We start from the raw sequence: 16,238 nt of genomic DNA, 5'->3' as shown, positions 1-16,238 counted from the left end.
CAGCGAGTCACTCTCTGGCTGTGCTTCTCAGGAGTCCTGCTTTCTCTGCCTCAAGAGTTTGGGGGATCAAATCAGGGTCTTCAGGCAGGCTTCTGGCTCCAGAAGCTCACTGTTCAACTGCCACATCCTCTTAGCAGGATAACTGGGGGCAGGGAGAGGAAAGGAAGAAGATTCGGGAAATGTGCTTGCGTCCTGGGAAGGAGCAGACCTTGGATGCTGGGAGCCAGGCCGGGAGCGCCAGGCTGGGAGCCCAAAGGCTGGGTGTGATGCAGGCACCAGAGGAGCAGATGACAGAAACCCTCCGGGCAGAGCTGAGGACTTGGGTGTCCAAATGAGATAGTCTCCTCAGTTCAGATCGCATTATTTTCCTCTTGGAAAGGTTTTTTTGTACATCTTGAGTTCAAAGGAAAGTTTTGGGCAAAAGAGAGGCTGTCCCATCCCCAAAGCGGGTACTTGTCGGAACATGTGATTTGCCGAGTGCCGACGAGGAAGGGCAAGGAGCCTTGGACCGACGTCCCCAAAGTCCTGAGGCAATAGCAGGGCACCCGCTCTGAGTCAGAGGAAGGGCATGCTTCTACTATGACCAGCTCCTCCAGCACCGTGTCTTGCTCCTTCCCACGTCCCTCGGCTGAGAAGCAGGTGTGGTCCATTGCGGCAGGTTTACATCAACGAAAATCACATTCCTGGGCGCCTTGATTCTTTGACACATGCAGTTTCTGAGGCTGAACGACCCCTGACCTCTGGCCAGTCCCTGTTTACTCCTCTGCACGATCCACTCATCCATCAGGGAGTGGCCGTGCGCTTGGGAGGCACCTCCAGCTCAGCCCCAGGCGCAGCCTTGCAGGGGTCTAGGAGCGCACAGGTTGCCCGGTGCTGGTGCCCAGAGCATCCTCGAGGGCGCTTGCTGGGCGCCTGCTCGCATGAACCCACCCCGCCCCCGCCCACCTACCTCCGTGTCAGCGACCTGGTTGCATTCATTCATTCATTCATTCGGGGGGATAGGTACCGTACGTTCCCAGTGCCAGGCTTTGCCAGGTGTAGGGGATGTGATGGGAGGTAAACCAGACACCGTCCCATCCCTGATGGAGCTCACCTTTTGGTGAGAAGAGATGTCAGAAGCAAACAAAGAAACCAGGTTCTGGTGGTGGTAAGTGCCATGGAGAGCATCGAGATCGTTGGGGGCATGGGGTGCTCATATCAGGGAAGCCTCTCTGAAGAAGGGACACCGAGCCGAGGCCTGAGTGATGACCTGCAAGGATGTTTCAGCTCTGGTCCCTGAGCAGGAGAGCCCCAAAGGAAGCCATGACGGAGGGCCAGGTCACAGGCGTGAGGCAGAAGGCCCCGGCACTGTCCCAGCTCATCAAATACAGGCGCCCGCGACTTCCCTGGCGGTCCAGTGGTTTGGACTCTGAGCTTCCACGGCAGGGGGCGTGGGTTCGATTCCTGGTCGGGGAGCTAAGATCCCTTGGCCAAAAAAAGATACAGACGCCCACTGCCCGGAACATTTGCCACAGTGTACGGGCCTCTGTCCCCACGCCCCGGCCCCTGAGGCACAGGGCTTTCGTGGGCGCCAGCATAGGTGGCACGCTGTGGACTCCCTCACAAAAGGAAAGCAAGCACGGCCTGCTCAACTGGGAAGAGAGGTCATCCCTGCGAGGACACTCCGGTAGCTCACAGTTGGTCCGATTTCCCCAGGGGCCCCTCCAGTCACATCCATCACAGGATGCAAAAGACTTCAGCCAATGGTGGCAGTCAGCCAGCTCCTGTAACTGGCACCCCTGCCCCAGCTCTTGGGTGTGAACCCCACGTAGTATCCAGTCCCTTTCCCGGAAGAGGGGCTGGTTCAGGTACGGCCAGGGTCCTCGGGGCTCGGGGCTCTGGGCTCCTGGGCCTGGCTTCCTTGCACACACTCCCTTCTGGAAGCTCCCCTTCTCCCCGCCACATGGAAAGGTGCCAGGCCACACCATGCCTTCGCTCAGGAGCAGGGCGTCTCCCTCCTGAACATCGCAGGTCCACGTGCTTCCTGTGGTGATGAGTGACCTTGACTCATGTGGGTGAAATAATGGCCTTCAGTCTCAACCTTCTTGGTCACGTTGCAACACAGCCCTCTGGAAGGAAGAACTAGTTCCCAGGGCCAGCTCAGGGAATTTCAAACACCTCCCAGTCTGGGCTTACCAAACTCACTGTCACACGATCGGTCCAGGTGCCAGAACCGCCCTGGCCCGCTGCCACAGAAGGTGCAATGGCAGGGCCTTGGGGAGGTAGATGCCAGAGGACTGGGGCTGATTCCCAGCTCTCCCTTTGCTGTGTGACTTTAGAGGAATAACTCAACCTCTCTGAGCTGCTGCATCTGTATCCGCATGTGAGTTGTGGGGAGAATCGAGTGAGAAAATGGCCATGAAAGCACTTTGTTAGTTTGAAAGCACCACACCAGTGGCAGTCCTTCTGTCCGGTTGAAAAATTGATCCTAATGGGTGAACTTTTGAGTTTTTACGTAAGGAGCTCTTGGGATATGAGAACTGATATCCCTGAATCCACTTCAATGTTTTTAGTATATCAGCAAGTAAATTTCCGGGGTAAAATCCAAAATATAAACTCCATGCCACACTGTAGAGCATTATGATAAGATGCCAGGAGATTCCCATAGATGTAAACATCATAATATATTCTTTGCTCCAAAATAATTCCTTGCAGACCCAGAATTGGAACTTCCATGGCACTACTGGCTATGAGTTGACCCTGCCATGAGATACAGTATTGGGGCCCAACAGGGCCTTAGGCTGTTTTCTCTGAAACAAGTCTTTTTGTAGCTTACAATTTATACTATGAGAGAAGAATGAACACGTTCTTCGAAGCTACATGCTTTGAAGTTGCACAAAGAATCCTGCCCTCCTGGTCAATGACCCTTGCTGCTCACATGGGTCCATGTTCTTCAAATGCCTCTTCTTAGAAGAAATTGCTAGCCTTTCACCATTCCATTTTATCAACCAAAAGAGAGGCAAGACTCGGGTCCTTCCTCACCCACAGGTAATAACATCAGCCTAAATTATGATGCCCAAGGACAAATGACCAAGGATATGGCCGTGGACAGAGGTGGGCTATAGACAGGAAGGGACAAGCAGGCTGGGTCTGCAGAAGGCTGTTCACCACATCACACACACCCGTCTTGGCTGGTCTCCTTCCCCAGCAGTAGGAGAGGCCTCCCCCAGCTCAGAAAGTAGGAATCTGATCCTCCTTGAAAAATACGGGGTGTGAGGGGCTTCCCTGGTGGTCCAGTGGTTAAGACTCCGCGCTTCCACTGCAGGGGGCCCGGGTTCGATCCCTGGTCGGGGAACTAAGATCCCGCATGCCACGTGCAGTGTGGGCACCCCCCCCAAAAAAATTTATATATATATATGTGGGGCGTGGGCACTGGAAGGCTCCAGTAAATTCAAAACCAGCTGCAGAAGAACCGTCCATCTTTCTTCTCCATGATCTCAGAGGGAGAGTTTAGAAACGCCAATACCCAAGCCCCACTTGCAGCCAGCTAGAAGGTGGCATCTCAAACGCCCCATGTCCAAGACCATGCTCTTCGTTTCCCCCCTCCGTGTGCTCTTCCTAAGTCCTCCCCATCTCAATGCACGGCTCCACGCTCCAGCTCCAGCAAACACCCAGAAGTCATCCTTAATTCCTCCCTCCTTCATGCCCAGTGCCCTGTCCATCAGAATCGTATGTCAGCACTGCCTCTCCAAGAAATCCGGGCTCACGTACTCCTTCCCCTTGCCCGGTCCCCTGGCCAACGGCCCGCTTACTCCCAGCATCGCCTCTTGCAGTGTCTTTCTCCCTAACCTTTGAACGGGCCACCCTCATTTCCCTGTCGGGGCCTCTGCCCGGCTGCCCCCTCCCTCTGGAATGCTCGTCCCAGGTCTGGCTCTTCCCCATCATTTGGGATTAGCTCACGTAGACTGCTCTGCTCCCCTATCTAAAGTCGGTCCTCCCCTCCCAGCCTCCCCTCCAGCCCATCTCTGTTACGTCACGCATTTTTATTTTCCTTTTCATCTGATGTGTTGATTAGCTGTCTCCTGTGAGCCCCATAAGCCAGGGGCCATGTCTGCCTCATTCACCACCGTATCCCTGGCACCTGGAGCCATTCCTGAGCCAGCACAGGCTGCTCAAAAAGTACTTAATCACCACCTCTGAGAGCCCAGTAACTTCGAGCAGACTGGGCTTGGTACAGCACACTGACACTTCCTGGGGTCACCAACGGCCAGTGTCAACACCTCAGACCACAGGGCTGCGACCGGGTTCCCGGTGTGGCCGCCAAGGCCCGTCAGTGCTGAGGAGAAGCCCTGAGGCTCCTCCACCCCTGGCCTCCTCCTCTGAGGGGCGGCCCCCTCCCTCCAGGCCGCCCACGCCCCAGAGCCCTAGGGAGGATAGCACCCTTCTCCCCTTCTTGGCCTCACCACTCGGCCAGGCAAGCCTCGCCATTTCCCCATCTACAAGACAGGGACAAAGGATGCTCTGTCACCCCACCTACTTCTCACGGTGTTGTGAAACTACTGTTTGCTTGGAAAACACTCTGAGCAACTTGGGTAAAGGTGCCTGTGGTTCAGATGACGTTGCTGTATTCGGTCCAGGCCCGGGAGGGCCGCTGCCAACTCATCCGGTCACCGCCTTGCCTGCCTGAGGGATGGGAGGTGCGCAGCCTCTCCTGTGTCACCAGGCCTGTGTCACCAAGCCTACTGGCCACACTGTGGTCCCAGAATAAGCCCACGAGGTGCATGTGCATTCCTGGGGCCGCCTGACCCACTGATTTCAGCAGAATATGAGCTCTCCGTGGGCCTGGACATTGGCCACCGAGTGCCCAGCCTGCCCTGTTGTCAGGAAGGAGAGCCAAGGGTTACCTGGGGATAACCTGCCCGAGCTCTGGCCACGCGGGGTGGGGCTGAGGCCTCGGTGCCAGCCTCTCGGGCCAGGAGCCGGGAACAGAGGAACTCGGTCTTGGCCCCTGGCCTGGGGAGGACAGATCTCAACCTGCAGGCACTCAGGTGCCCCTCATCGGCTGCAGATGCAGCGGCCACCACGTTGCCATGACAACCATACTTGGCAACCATCTCTCTGTCCCCCGCCCCCGGAGGGGACGGCCCCCAGCACTGACCAGGCATTTCCCAGAGCAGCTTGAGGTTGATGATGGAGAAAGGCCAAGGGGTGGGCAGTACGAGGGGACAAGGAACACACCTGCTGTTCAGCCAACAGTCCGGCCTTCACATCCGACTGGACATTGGACTCAGCGCCCCCAGATCTCTCTCCCTGCAGCCTCCACCCAGGGGCTGCTGCTTCCCTAAAGCGGGTGGCAAGGCATTTAGCAGACGGTGAACAACAGACAGCATGTACATTTAATTATAACTCTCCCGGATAGGAAGGGCTGGCTATATACAGTATGTCTGCCTGTTACTAATTATATTTATTTTCAAATGAGGGGGGCGGCGGGGAGGGGGATCTTCTGAAGATGAGTCAGAAAAAAAATCCTTCGGTGTTATGAAAGCAGAGCCATGTCTCCCAAGGGTGTCTGTAACACATGGCTGTCACCGCCTGACAACGGGAAACCTGAGCTGAGCCGGCTACACCGCTGACCACGGCGAGGTGGCTGGCCCCGGGGCCCCTCAAGTGGGCACCTGCGCAGCTGAAAGGCCTTCTCTCCGCCGGAGAGCCTGACAGCCTGGCAGAGCCTCCTCCTCCTGCAGAGACAGGGCCGTGCGGCGTCTGCCGTCACCTCAACTGGGAGGCAGCGTGCCAGCTGAAACACAGGAAAGACTTTTCTCCTCATCAAAGGAAAAGCATTCTGCCCAGATGGCCGAAATGAAAAGACTTCAACTTCAATCCCCACACAGCCCACGATGTTATTTCTAACAACACCGTGAACACCTAGAAACCCAGGATAGTCACCCCCATGCCTGGCAGAAGCCGTCCACACTGTGGAGGCGGTCAGACCACTGGGCCGTCCGGCCAGCGCACGCGGGCCACACACACGTGTGCGCTCCCCTCCGCGTCTGTGTGTGTGAGGCGCACATGGTCGTTCGGGGCAGGGGTGTTCCTCGGGCCCCATCAGCTCCTCCTCCTTTAAGGCGCCCGGCTGCCCTACCTTCTCGCCACATACACACCGTGGGGTGAGGAGCAAAGGGAACCCAAGGCGACACATCCGCCCAGGGGAGCCATTCAAAGCCATAGCGTTCAGAACGGGGTTTCCAACAATTTTTAAAATAGTCACATTGTTTTGTTTGCTTTCTTCCAGGAAGGCTGCACTGTTTTGGAAAAGGAGGGGGAGGACAAAAAAAAAATGTAAGTTCACTTCCTGAGTCTTTTAAATATTTCTCCATAGACAGAGCATTGAGAAGCCGGGACCAGAGGGCAAGGCGGGCTCTGGGCGGCAGTACACCTGGGGTGCAGAGCGGAACTTGGTCCCCACCCATGCTCTTTACGGGCCGTCAGCGGGGAAACCAGATTCAGCGACAGGGTGTGTAGAAGGACCTGGGGGGGCAGGTCCCCAGAAATGCCATGAAGGCAAGCTGCTCTTGGAATGGGTCTGCCTGTTTGTCCAGGCCAGGTTGGATGATTAACTCAGTTTATCTGAAGGAGGAGGCAGAAAATGGATCCGGTGACTGATAACTTAGGGACCCAGGAGGGAGTTACGGGAGCAGCCAGCGCGTGTCGGAGTGCTTTTCACACATGCTATTTTACCCCAGGAGCAGTGGCACTGCGCCCGTTCCACAGGGGAGGCTCTGGCGGGTACGCAGCGGATCCGAGGGCATCCCACCCTCTGCCCCAGACTAAGCCATCTTTCCCGGGTGGCTCTCTTAGCCCTCTGTCCCCTTCCTTCAGGGCTGTAGCTGGCATGCGCAAATGGCACTGCGGGGCGAGCTGGCCTGTGTCTGTCTGTCTGTCTATCTGCCCCACTAGGATAAAAACTCCACGAGGACAAGGACGCGCCTTCTCACCGGCGTGTGTGGGACCAGCACAGAGCCACGAGCACAGCAGCCCTGCCGTGTGTATTTGTCGGATGAGTGAAGGAATGAATGAATGAATCAAAAACTCCCGCCTGAAAGAAGGAGAGAAGGCCCACGAGAGACGCATGGCAACTCCGAGCGTGCCAGCTGTGACACAGCTGGGTTCATTTTGAAACCAGCGGCACCAGCCAGCCCACACTGAGCCTCCACGGCCAGGGGGCCCGGCTGCCGGGCCTGGGGCAGCTCTGCCCTTCCTGTCAAGGTTCTGTGCAGCGTGGGCAGGGCATGGACCCCCGGGCAGCAGATGGGGGCCAACACCCTTGGGACGGATGGACACTCAGGACCCGGGAGAGCTACGCTTTATCCTAAAGGCATCCTGGCAATTCAGGGGCAGAGCCTGGAATCAGACCCGTCAGTCCTGCCCGTAAAGTCCCTGATGGGCTCATGCACGAAAGCAATAATCTGGTTTTCAGAGCAATGGTCCCAGTTCCGGTTGAGCCCCACAAAGATGACCCACAGGCTCAAAGTTTCGGGGCCTGGCCACTGAGAAAGCCTCCCCGCTCTGCAGCCCGGCTTCCCCTGCTCTCCTCCGAGACCCCAAGGCGGATTCAGTGACGGTGAGACTGACTGAGGGAAAGGAAAAGGGACAGGAGGACATGCAAAAAATGGGGACCGCGTGAGGCAAGGGGCCTCTGAAGGCTGATCCGCTGCTGTGTCTTTTATCCTGGTTCTACACACAAGCATCTGTAAGTGCTGTTTGCATCCCTGGCTTTGCCTTCAAACCAGGACTTCTGGGGAAACACAGGGCTCCCAGCCCAGCGGTGATGCCAGGTGGGAAAACCCCAGCGCAACCCACCTCTGTGTGGCACAGAGGCACCCACCGGACTATCACCACCCCGGGGTCTGCAGCTCCTCCAAGGAGATGGGAGGGGGCACTGGGCAGTCCCAGCCTCCAATGGCCAATTCCTCTCCTTTGCCTCTAACTTTCTGAGTCTGCTGGGTTGAAGTTCATGAGAAAATGGATCCAGCCATTTCTAGGGGAAAGAAAAGTGAGGAACTGGTAACGAATCACCCTTCAATATGACCACATTCTGTTCCCAGGTCACACAAAGTAAGCGTTGAAAAGCCTCCTTCCCTCTTATAGGTGGCCCTTTGGAGCCAAGGCAGAAGTTACTCTGCTGCCTTGTGGGCGTGACGAAGCATAACACAGCAGAGAAGACCCGAGATGCCAGGACGGGCTCGTGCGGGCTGCATCCCACCACCATGCTCTCCAAAAGGCCATTTGGCTCTGATGTATCATATGACTTGTTCTTAGAGTTACATTTTAACTGACAAAGTTTAACAACAACTATGACTTATGGCCTTCTAAAATTGGCAGCAGAAAAATGAACTGAGGAAGTAATGGAAAAAACCACAAGTGAAGCCACTCTGTATTATGCACAATTTCTGTTGTGTTTTTTTTTTCCTTTCCAAGTGTGTGTGTGTGTGTGTGTGTGTGTTTTCAAATGGTAGAAAATATTTTCCAGATACGCTGCCCTGGCTTTCCCAAGCACATATTTATGCCAAGTTTATAAAAAGCAGCTGCAGACAGGGTTGACCGAAAGGATTGCTCTGCTGTCTGGCTTCCAGAAGGTGCTCAGGTCCTCAGTCTGTCACCAGGACACAGACTTACCGCCTAAAACTCACCTTCTGCGTCGTGCACCTGAAAGAGGACAAACCCACGGGGCGGCGTGACCTGGAGGGACACGGGGCCCCTGCTGTTCTAGGCGTCCACATCCCACTTTTGATTTGCAAGGTGCTTTAGTGACCTGTGCTTTAACATTTTTAGTCATTCGAAATCCCCACGCAGACACAAAAAGGAAAGCGTTCAGAGGCACAAATATCTGGATGGCTCAGGGGTGGGGGGCCCATCAGCAGCACTTTCTGAATCGCTCAGAGCAGACGGTGGAGCCGCGTGGCTGAGCCCGTGTCAAACTGTCGCATCTACTCGCGTTGGCCTGAGACGCCAACCCCTCCCCTCGCCCCTGCGTGGGTGAAGCTGCCCCGTGAGAAGCTCCAGCCTCCCCTGCACCGTGGAGGGACATCACCCTGGGACACCCTGAGCCACTGCCCGCCTGCACCCAAATCCAAACTCTCACTGGCCTGGGGGCGGGGCGTCCACTTGCCTCCCTCCGCCACCCCGGCCTTAATGAGGATGATAATACCTTGCTCTGTGGCTTTCCTGGAGGTGACTAATTGGTTAATCCTGGGAAGGCCCTTTGAAGATGGCAAGCAGGGTATTACTCATGGGCTTGAAGGCAGGCACCTGCCCCAGTCTGGGCCTGAGTCAGCAGAGAGACCTCCCACCTGCAGGCAGACTGGGCGCGCTGGCCCGAGTCCCTGCTCAAGGTCAGGGTTGGCCAAGGGGAGGGGTGTGGCCAGCACGCCTCCATGGCCTGTGCCATGTGGGCCCGGAGTTTGGGAACCATGTGTCATGGGCGTTTGCGTGGTTGAATAAGCCTCCAAATGACTCCGCCAAAAGGGCAGCGTTACCTCCAAAATATCAGTCGAGACAGTATTTCCTGGTCATTGTTAGGGGAAAATGCTTTTCTCACGGCAAATTTCTGCCACGCGATGCCGTTTTTCTCCTTCCTCTGGAGGAAGGCGGGCTGGGGTGGTGTTGGGCAGCCTAGGAGACCCGAGGTCAGGGTGCCAGGGCCGGTGACGGCTATGCTGTCTCGTCTCCAGCTCCTGGTCTGCTCCCCGCTCACACCTCCCAGGAAGAGGAAGTGGCGGCAAGAACTGGGAAGCAGAGGCCAAAACCAGTGGGGGAAGGCGAGGGTCGCTCAGGACCACACGGTGGAGGGGGATTCTGACGCAGCGGCAGCTGGGAAGCCAAGAACAGAAAGCCTTTAAGCGGCGCAACCTGATGCCAAGATTCCGCCGCCCAGAGCCCGTTGCCTGCGCTCCACACATTCCTCCCCTCTCCCTCTCTCCCTCCCCAGCACCTTCTCCCGGTGACCCCTCTCCACGCAGCCTCTGTGCACGCAGCACGAGTTTCTTCTTTCTCCTAGAACACAGGTCATGCGGCCAGAAGGACTGCAGGCACTTCTGCTTTCTCTTTTAGTTCCCCAGGTCCTTATAAGTTTTTCATGGCCCTTTCTCCTTCCGTAGACTGCCTGGAACCCCAGGGGCCTCCACAACACACAGAATGACAAAGATCCGAAAAGAGGATGGAAGGACGGGACCCTGAGGGCGGGGAAGAGGGCAAGGGACTACTCATCTTTGCAGGCGGTCAGGGATGGATGGGGTGCGGGGGGGGCGGTGCACAGCAGAGGGAACAGGCTATGAAATGATTTTCTTCTGTTCTGTTCGGAAGGAGGTGGGTGGAAATGACAGTTTGGAGAGGATTAGAATGAGGGAAAACGGTTTCAGGGGAAGCAGCCTCTCTTCTCCAGTTCTAACAGTGCCATCAAGTGGCTTGTGCGAGCAGGCGCAGGGCAGAGCCTCCGGGCAGCCCGCGCTGACCCCGTGGAGAGAGGAGCAATGGGGCTCTGCAAAGGGCACCCTGCTGATTGCCAGGGGCCAGCCTCTCGCCTCTCAGCCGCGTAGCCAAACACCTTTCCCTAGATCGGCCTGCAAGGAGGTGGGGGAGATAGCCACTCAAGTGTACCCTTAATCACCCCAATGGAGACGGCGACCAAGTTCACCAGGTTCCTGTTTCATTTAGCCTCTGCCCACACACACTTGCATCACTGGGAGGCATCAGGACAAAAGTCATGGTCCCACGGGAGGCACAGAAGTACACGTCCAACCAGAGAAGCGGTCAGTGACCAGAGCAAGCCTGTCTGGGCCATCAGACCCTTGTCTATGTTCAAAGGAGAGCTGAGGGCCGAAGGGTGCTGGGCGAGACTAGGCAAGGCGAGCGCACCTGGGGAAGCCTGGCCAGCATCCCTCAAGCTAAACTTCCGGCCAGGGACACAAGTCTTCTGGCATTTCACTTAACTGTAGTTGCATTCTTTTTTTTAACTCTGCAAATCAAAATCAATTCGCCTTGGAACTCCACAAGTGGTTTTCTTTCTAAAGAGAGACATTTTACGGAAACAGGAGACTTTGCCGGCAGCTGTGTATTTGGTACCGGAACCGAGGAGCGGAAGGAGCCAGGCTCAGGGAGCACATTCCCCCAGGGGTCCAGGCGCCGGACGCTGGTCAAGCCCTACCACTAGGCTGCTGTGTACCTCTGAGGAGGTAACCTCATGCTCCAGCCTCACGTTTCTGTAAAAACAGGGGACAGAGCTAGAGCCACGGTTCTCAAAACTCCACTCCTCAGCCCCAGGGGAGGGATGCCAGTTTGGTGGGACTTTGGCCACCATCTCCTTTACCAGAGCAACTCAGCCTTTATCCATCTTTCATAGTTAGTTGGCTGTTAGGTAAGACCTTACGTGAACAAAGGGTTCCACAGTGTCATGACGACTTTTTTCTTTTTTTTTTTATCTTTTAGCCACGCCACACAGCCTGTGGGATCTTAGTTCCCTGACCAGGGATCGAACGCGCGCCCCCTGCACTGGCAGCGCGGAGTCTTAGCCACTGGCCCGCCAGGGAAGTCCCCGTCATAGCCACTTTTGAGGCACCTGCCCAAACCACGACTCTCAGGATGGCCCACCCCGCCAGCAGAGCTGAGGCCCTAACACTCTGTACTTCATGACTGCAGACCCGGATGATGATTGACTGCACAGAGACGGACACCTGCTCCTGGTGAGCCAACCTGATTCCCCTCCCCAGAATGTGAAACTGGGTCAGACTGGGTCCAAGTCAGTCTCCGTTACAGCTGAAGTGGCCACTGGGGGTGGCCGTCTGGGATCATGGGATGGAGGAGGCCTGACAGCAGCCCCAGCTTTCCACTCCCTACAGTGCCCCGCCCTACGTTCCCCTGCATAAACTTCCCCGGTTAAAAGCTTCCAAATCTCTAGACAAGACCCTCTGAAAGCTTCTTTCCGTCCCTAGGAAACAGCAAGATCACCCAGCCCAGTGCGATAAACCTCATCTCCCCAGAGCCACATTCTGTTTGTTTGTTTTTTTAAGGGCAGTTTCTAAATAGACTATGTAATCTTATGAACAAAAATGTTTACCAGAGCAGGCATATAATGACTCAGTAAGTATCAACATTATCATTACCTCTATTATTGATATATTCAAAAGTCCTTTATAAATCGATCATATTGTTCCGTTGCTATACATTTTAATTTCAAAAACATTTTGTTGTTCATATCTCCTCGGACCACACCTACCGATAACACTTTTTAAAATCTATTAGTCCTGAAATCTTCCATCCGAGGACTTAAGTATCTGTAAATATGCTAGTTCTTTCATTCATCTATTTTCTTAGATGCTCTGAGATCTACCAAAGAAACAGATGACAAAAATCCCTTCACTAAGAGCTTACAGGGTAGGAATGAAATAACGCCATTTGCAGTAACATGGACGGACCTAGAGATTATCATATTAAGCAAAGTCAGTCAGACAGAGAAAGACAAATATCATATGATATCACTTATATGGGGAATCTAAAAAAAAATGATACAAATGAACTTATTTACAAAACAGAAACAGACTGGGAGACTTTGAAAACAAATTTATGGTTACCAAAGGGGGAATGCAGCAGTGGGGGAGTGGGTGATAAATTAGGAGGTTGGGATTAACATACACACACTACTATACATGACATAGACAATCACAAGGACCTGCTGTATAGCACAGGGAGCTCTACTCGATACTCTGCAATAACCTGTATGGGAAGAGGATCTGAAAAAGAATGGATATGTGTATATGTATAACTGAAACACTTTGCTGTACACCTGAAACTAACACAACACTGTAAATCAACTATACTCCAATATAAAATAAAAATTAAATTAAAAAAAGGAATAAGAAACAAATTTTTAAAAGAGCTTACAGGGTAGAATTTGAAGAAATCATAATTTTAAGTGGGTATTTCCTAAATTAGGTTTTCTTACATTAGAGAAGACCTGTGCCTTACTCCACAACAGATCAAAGAGTCACATATTGTCAATTTGAGAAAAGGCTTTCAAGGCGCCCGTGTATTTGTCAAACCCTGGGTCACGACCTAATGGTGGACCCTGAAATCAATTTAGTGGATCAGAACCAGCATTTTAGATTTTTAAAAAATTTTTTATTGAAATACAGTTGATTTGGACTTCCCTGGTGGTGCAGTGGTTAAGAATCCGCCTGCCAATGCAGGGGACACGGGTTCGAGCCCTGGTCGAGGAAGATCCCACATGCCGCGGAGCAACTAAGCCCGTGCGCCACAACTGCTGCGCCTGCGCTCTAGAGCCCGCGAGCCACAACTACTGAGCCCACAAGCCACAACTACTGAAGCCTGCGTGCCTAGAGCCCGTGCTCCACAACAAGAGAAGCCACCGCAATGAGAAGCCCGCACACCACAACAGAGAGTAGCCCCTGCTCGCCACAACTAGAGAAAGCCCGCACACAGCAACCAAGACCCAACACAGCCAAAAACAAATAAATAAACAAATTTGAAATACAGTTGATTTACAATGTTGTATTAGTTTCAGGTGTATAACAAAATGACTCAGTTATATATATACGTATATCCATTCTTTTTTTAGATTCTTTTCCATTATAGGTTATTACAAGATACTGAGTATGGTTCCCTGTGCTATACAGTAGGTCCTTGTTGGTTATCTATTTTATATAGTGTGTATATGTTAATTCCAAATTCCTAATTTATCCCTCTCCCGCCTCCCCTTTGGTAACCATAAGTTTGTTTTCTATGTTTTTGTAAATAAGTTCATTTGTATCCTTTTTTTAGATTCCACATATTACCGATTAGATTTTTTCTTTTAAATTAGAGTGTGTCACATGCAACAAGGCTAAGTATTGTTACGTTAAAACCTGATTTCAGCCATATAAACGGATGTGCAGGGTGACAATGTCAAATGCATGTCTCACTGTGGGTTGGGGGGCGGCGAGGGGCAGGTGGCTGGTGGGATCAGCGGAGCCCAGGAAGCCACGCTTGAAACCTCCAGTCACTTGTGGTGGCGCTGGTGCTGGGCCTGGACGATGAGCACAGTCCAGTAGCCGTTATTCTCACAGGTGTGAGGGCTACAAAGGTCCTCACCCATCACTGCACTGAACCCCTGGCAGGACAGCGGTCAGTGGTCTCTGACAGCCATGGCCAAGGCCATGCAATAGCAGAGAATCTAGTTAAGTGATGTTTTTATTTACATGACACAAAATAACCATTTTCCCTGATTTTGTCCTTTGCAGGCATGACAGAACCTCAAGATTATTTGGGGCACAGTACAGGGCAGAATCTTGCTACTCAAAACCTGGAACTCGGAGCTTGGCCTCACCTGGGAACTTATCAAAAGGAGACTCCCAAGCCCCATCCTGACTTAAATGAATAAGAATCTGCATTTTAACAAGGGCCCAGAGATTGGTGCATGCATTTAAAGTTTGAGGAGCTCCGATTCAGAAATGCTGGTCCACTAACTGACACCCAGCTTCGGCAGAGTTTTCATTGGTCCATATGAAAATGTCAGTGTGAAATTTGTCCTTTCTTGGCAAGAGCTGTCTTCCACTCTGATTGTATTCCCTTCCTACTACTTTTTAGGCATAAAGTGTGCTTTTGGAAGTGAGACTGATTGTGATTGTGTATGTAGTTCTGTCTTGTTTTGTTTCATGCGTTCAGCAGTCAAAAATAAAACTTGGTTACCTATGCCTTCCATGTTGTCATCATTTTTTCTAGCCCAGGGACCCAAAAGCCTGGGAACAACTAGTAAAAGCCAGAAGTGTGTCTTGCTGATTTCTGCGCCGTTTAAAGCAGAACTGGAAAGCACTATTTGTTCCACGTGAAGATGAGAGGTACAGCAGTGCTCGCCTTTCGTTCATAGTCTTGGAAACTCCAAGGGGTGCCCCTTCTATAAGGAGCATCGTGTGCTGCTCGCACATAGACCCAGGAAGGCAGCAGGCCGGCTTGCACATGGCCTTCCAGATTCCAGATCCCATCGGAGCCCAGGCTCGCCCACCCCCTCGTGCACCCCGGGAACCCCCGGACGTCCACAAACTAGCCGATCGGTGTAAGAGGCCATGTGCTTGGGAAATGAGCCCCTCTGGCCAAAGCAAACTGGACGTGAAGTCTTATAAACATGGCCCTCGCATTCAGACCTGCTTAAGAACCATCAGAAAACACCTGCATGACTGGAAACCCAAACACGCCTGGGTTTGTTTCCTCTGACGTCCTCTCCTGAAAACTGGAGGGCCTGTTATGAGCAGGAACCAGGTAGAAGGTGAGGACATCATGCCACCCGGTAAATAGGAGTGACTTTCCTGAAGAAATGGAACACTGGGAGTGATTCTGGGATCCTCCGGAAGCAAAAAACGAGGGCCTGGCATGGTGAGAAGGAAAGAAACCTGAAAGGCAAGCAGCATCCGGCCGGTGGGACCCTGCAGAAGGCGGGAGCAGCCACGACCCTGCCCCACATTCTTGGACCCCGAAGCCCACCTCCCAGCAAAGGCTCCGGGCCCCCTGCGTCCTGACCTGGCAGGCAGGCCCGCCCTTCCCCCAGTCCTGGGAGTCTCAGCATTCCAGCCCGGTAAATAACAAAGGCAGTGTTTGTGCCATTTCAGAACAAGCTTGGAAACTTTTAAATGTCAAAATGAATGATGTGGAAAGACTTGTGGGAGCAGCGAAGAGGCAGAAGCTGAGCTGGGGAAACGGAGAGGCCGGGGGTGCCAGCGGGGCCGCCGGTTAACACGTCTGTAGGGCTCCAACGTCTTTTAACAAAAGGGATACTCAGAAGCAGAGAAACATCTTGAGCTGTCACGAGAGCCAGTGATACGGCAAGAATGAGAAGATTTATGTGGTCCCGGCGGGGAAAGCTGGGTGCATGTTATTCAGTTATAGAAGATCCGCTGTCTGAGGGAGCAAGCCTCTGATTTGCACGAGGAGGTGGCAGGGCTGTCACCCCAGCCGCCCCAGACCCAGGCTCTGGATCTGAGGACACACGCAACCTTGCTAAGGGCGGGGAGGGGGGGTGTCCCATGACCCGGAAGTTTCCCACATCGAAGGCCGGATTTGTCATTCGATTCCACCACCCACGCTGGCCCCTTGACAGGACGAGGGACGCTCTGGCCTCTCAAAGCCCATCATCACCTGGGTGGAGATGCCCCGTGCACCACAGGCAGGAAGCCAGGGCTCCAGCCCCACTCTGCCTGCTGCTGGAGGCTCTCGGG

General features: G+C 53.6%; 1 long non-coding RNA gene across 1 annotated transcript; it reads left to right on the top strand.

Annotated features, from left to right (window-relative positions):
* Positions 1-270: 270 nt before the first annotated feature.
* Positions 271-14,723, top strand: LOC309635899. Its single transcript, XR_014249089.1, has 2 exons — positions 271-11,717; positions 14,271-14,723. It is a non-coding gene; the product is annotated as an uncharacterized lncRNA (long non-coding RNA).
* Positions 14,724-16,238: the final 1,515 nt, after the last annotated feature.

This window comes from Balaenoptera borealis (genome assembly GCF_965194805.1).
Source record: "Balaenoptera borealis genome assembly, chromosome: 10".
Taxonomy (NCBI): domain Eukaryota; kingdom Metazoa; phylum Chordata; class Mammalia; order Artiodactyla; family Balaenopteridae; genus Balaenoptera; species Balaenoptera borealis.
The sequence above is the reverse complement of the archived record's forward strand: the minus strand, read 5'-3'. Positions and strand labels throughout refer to the sequence as shown.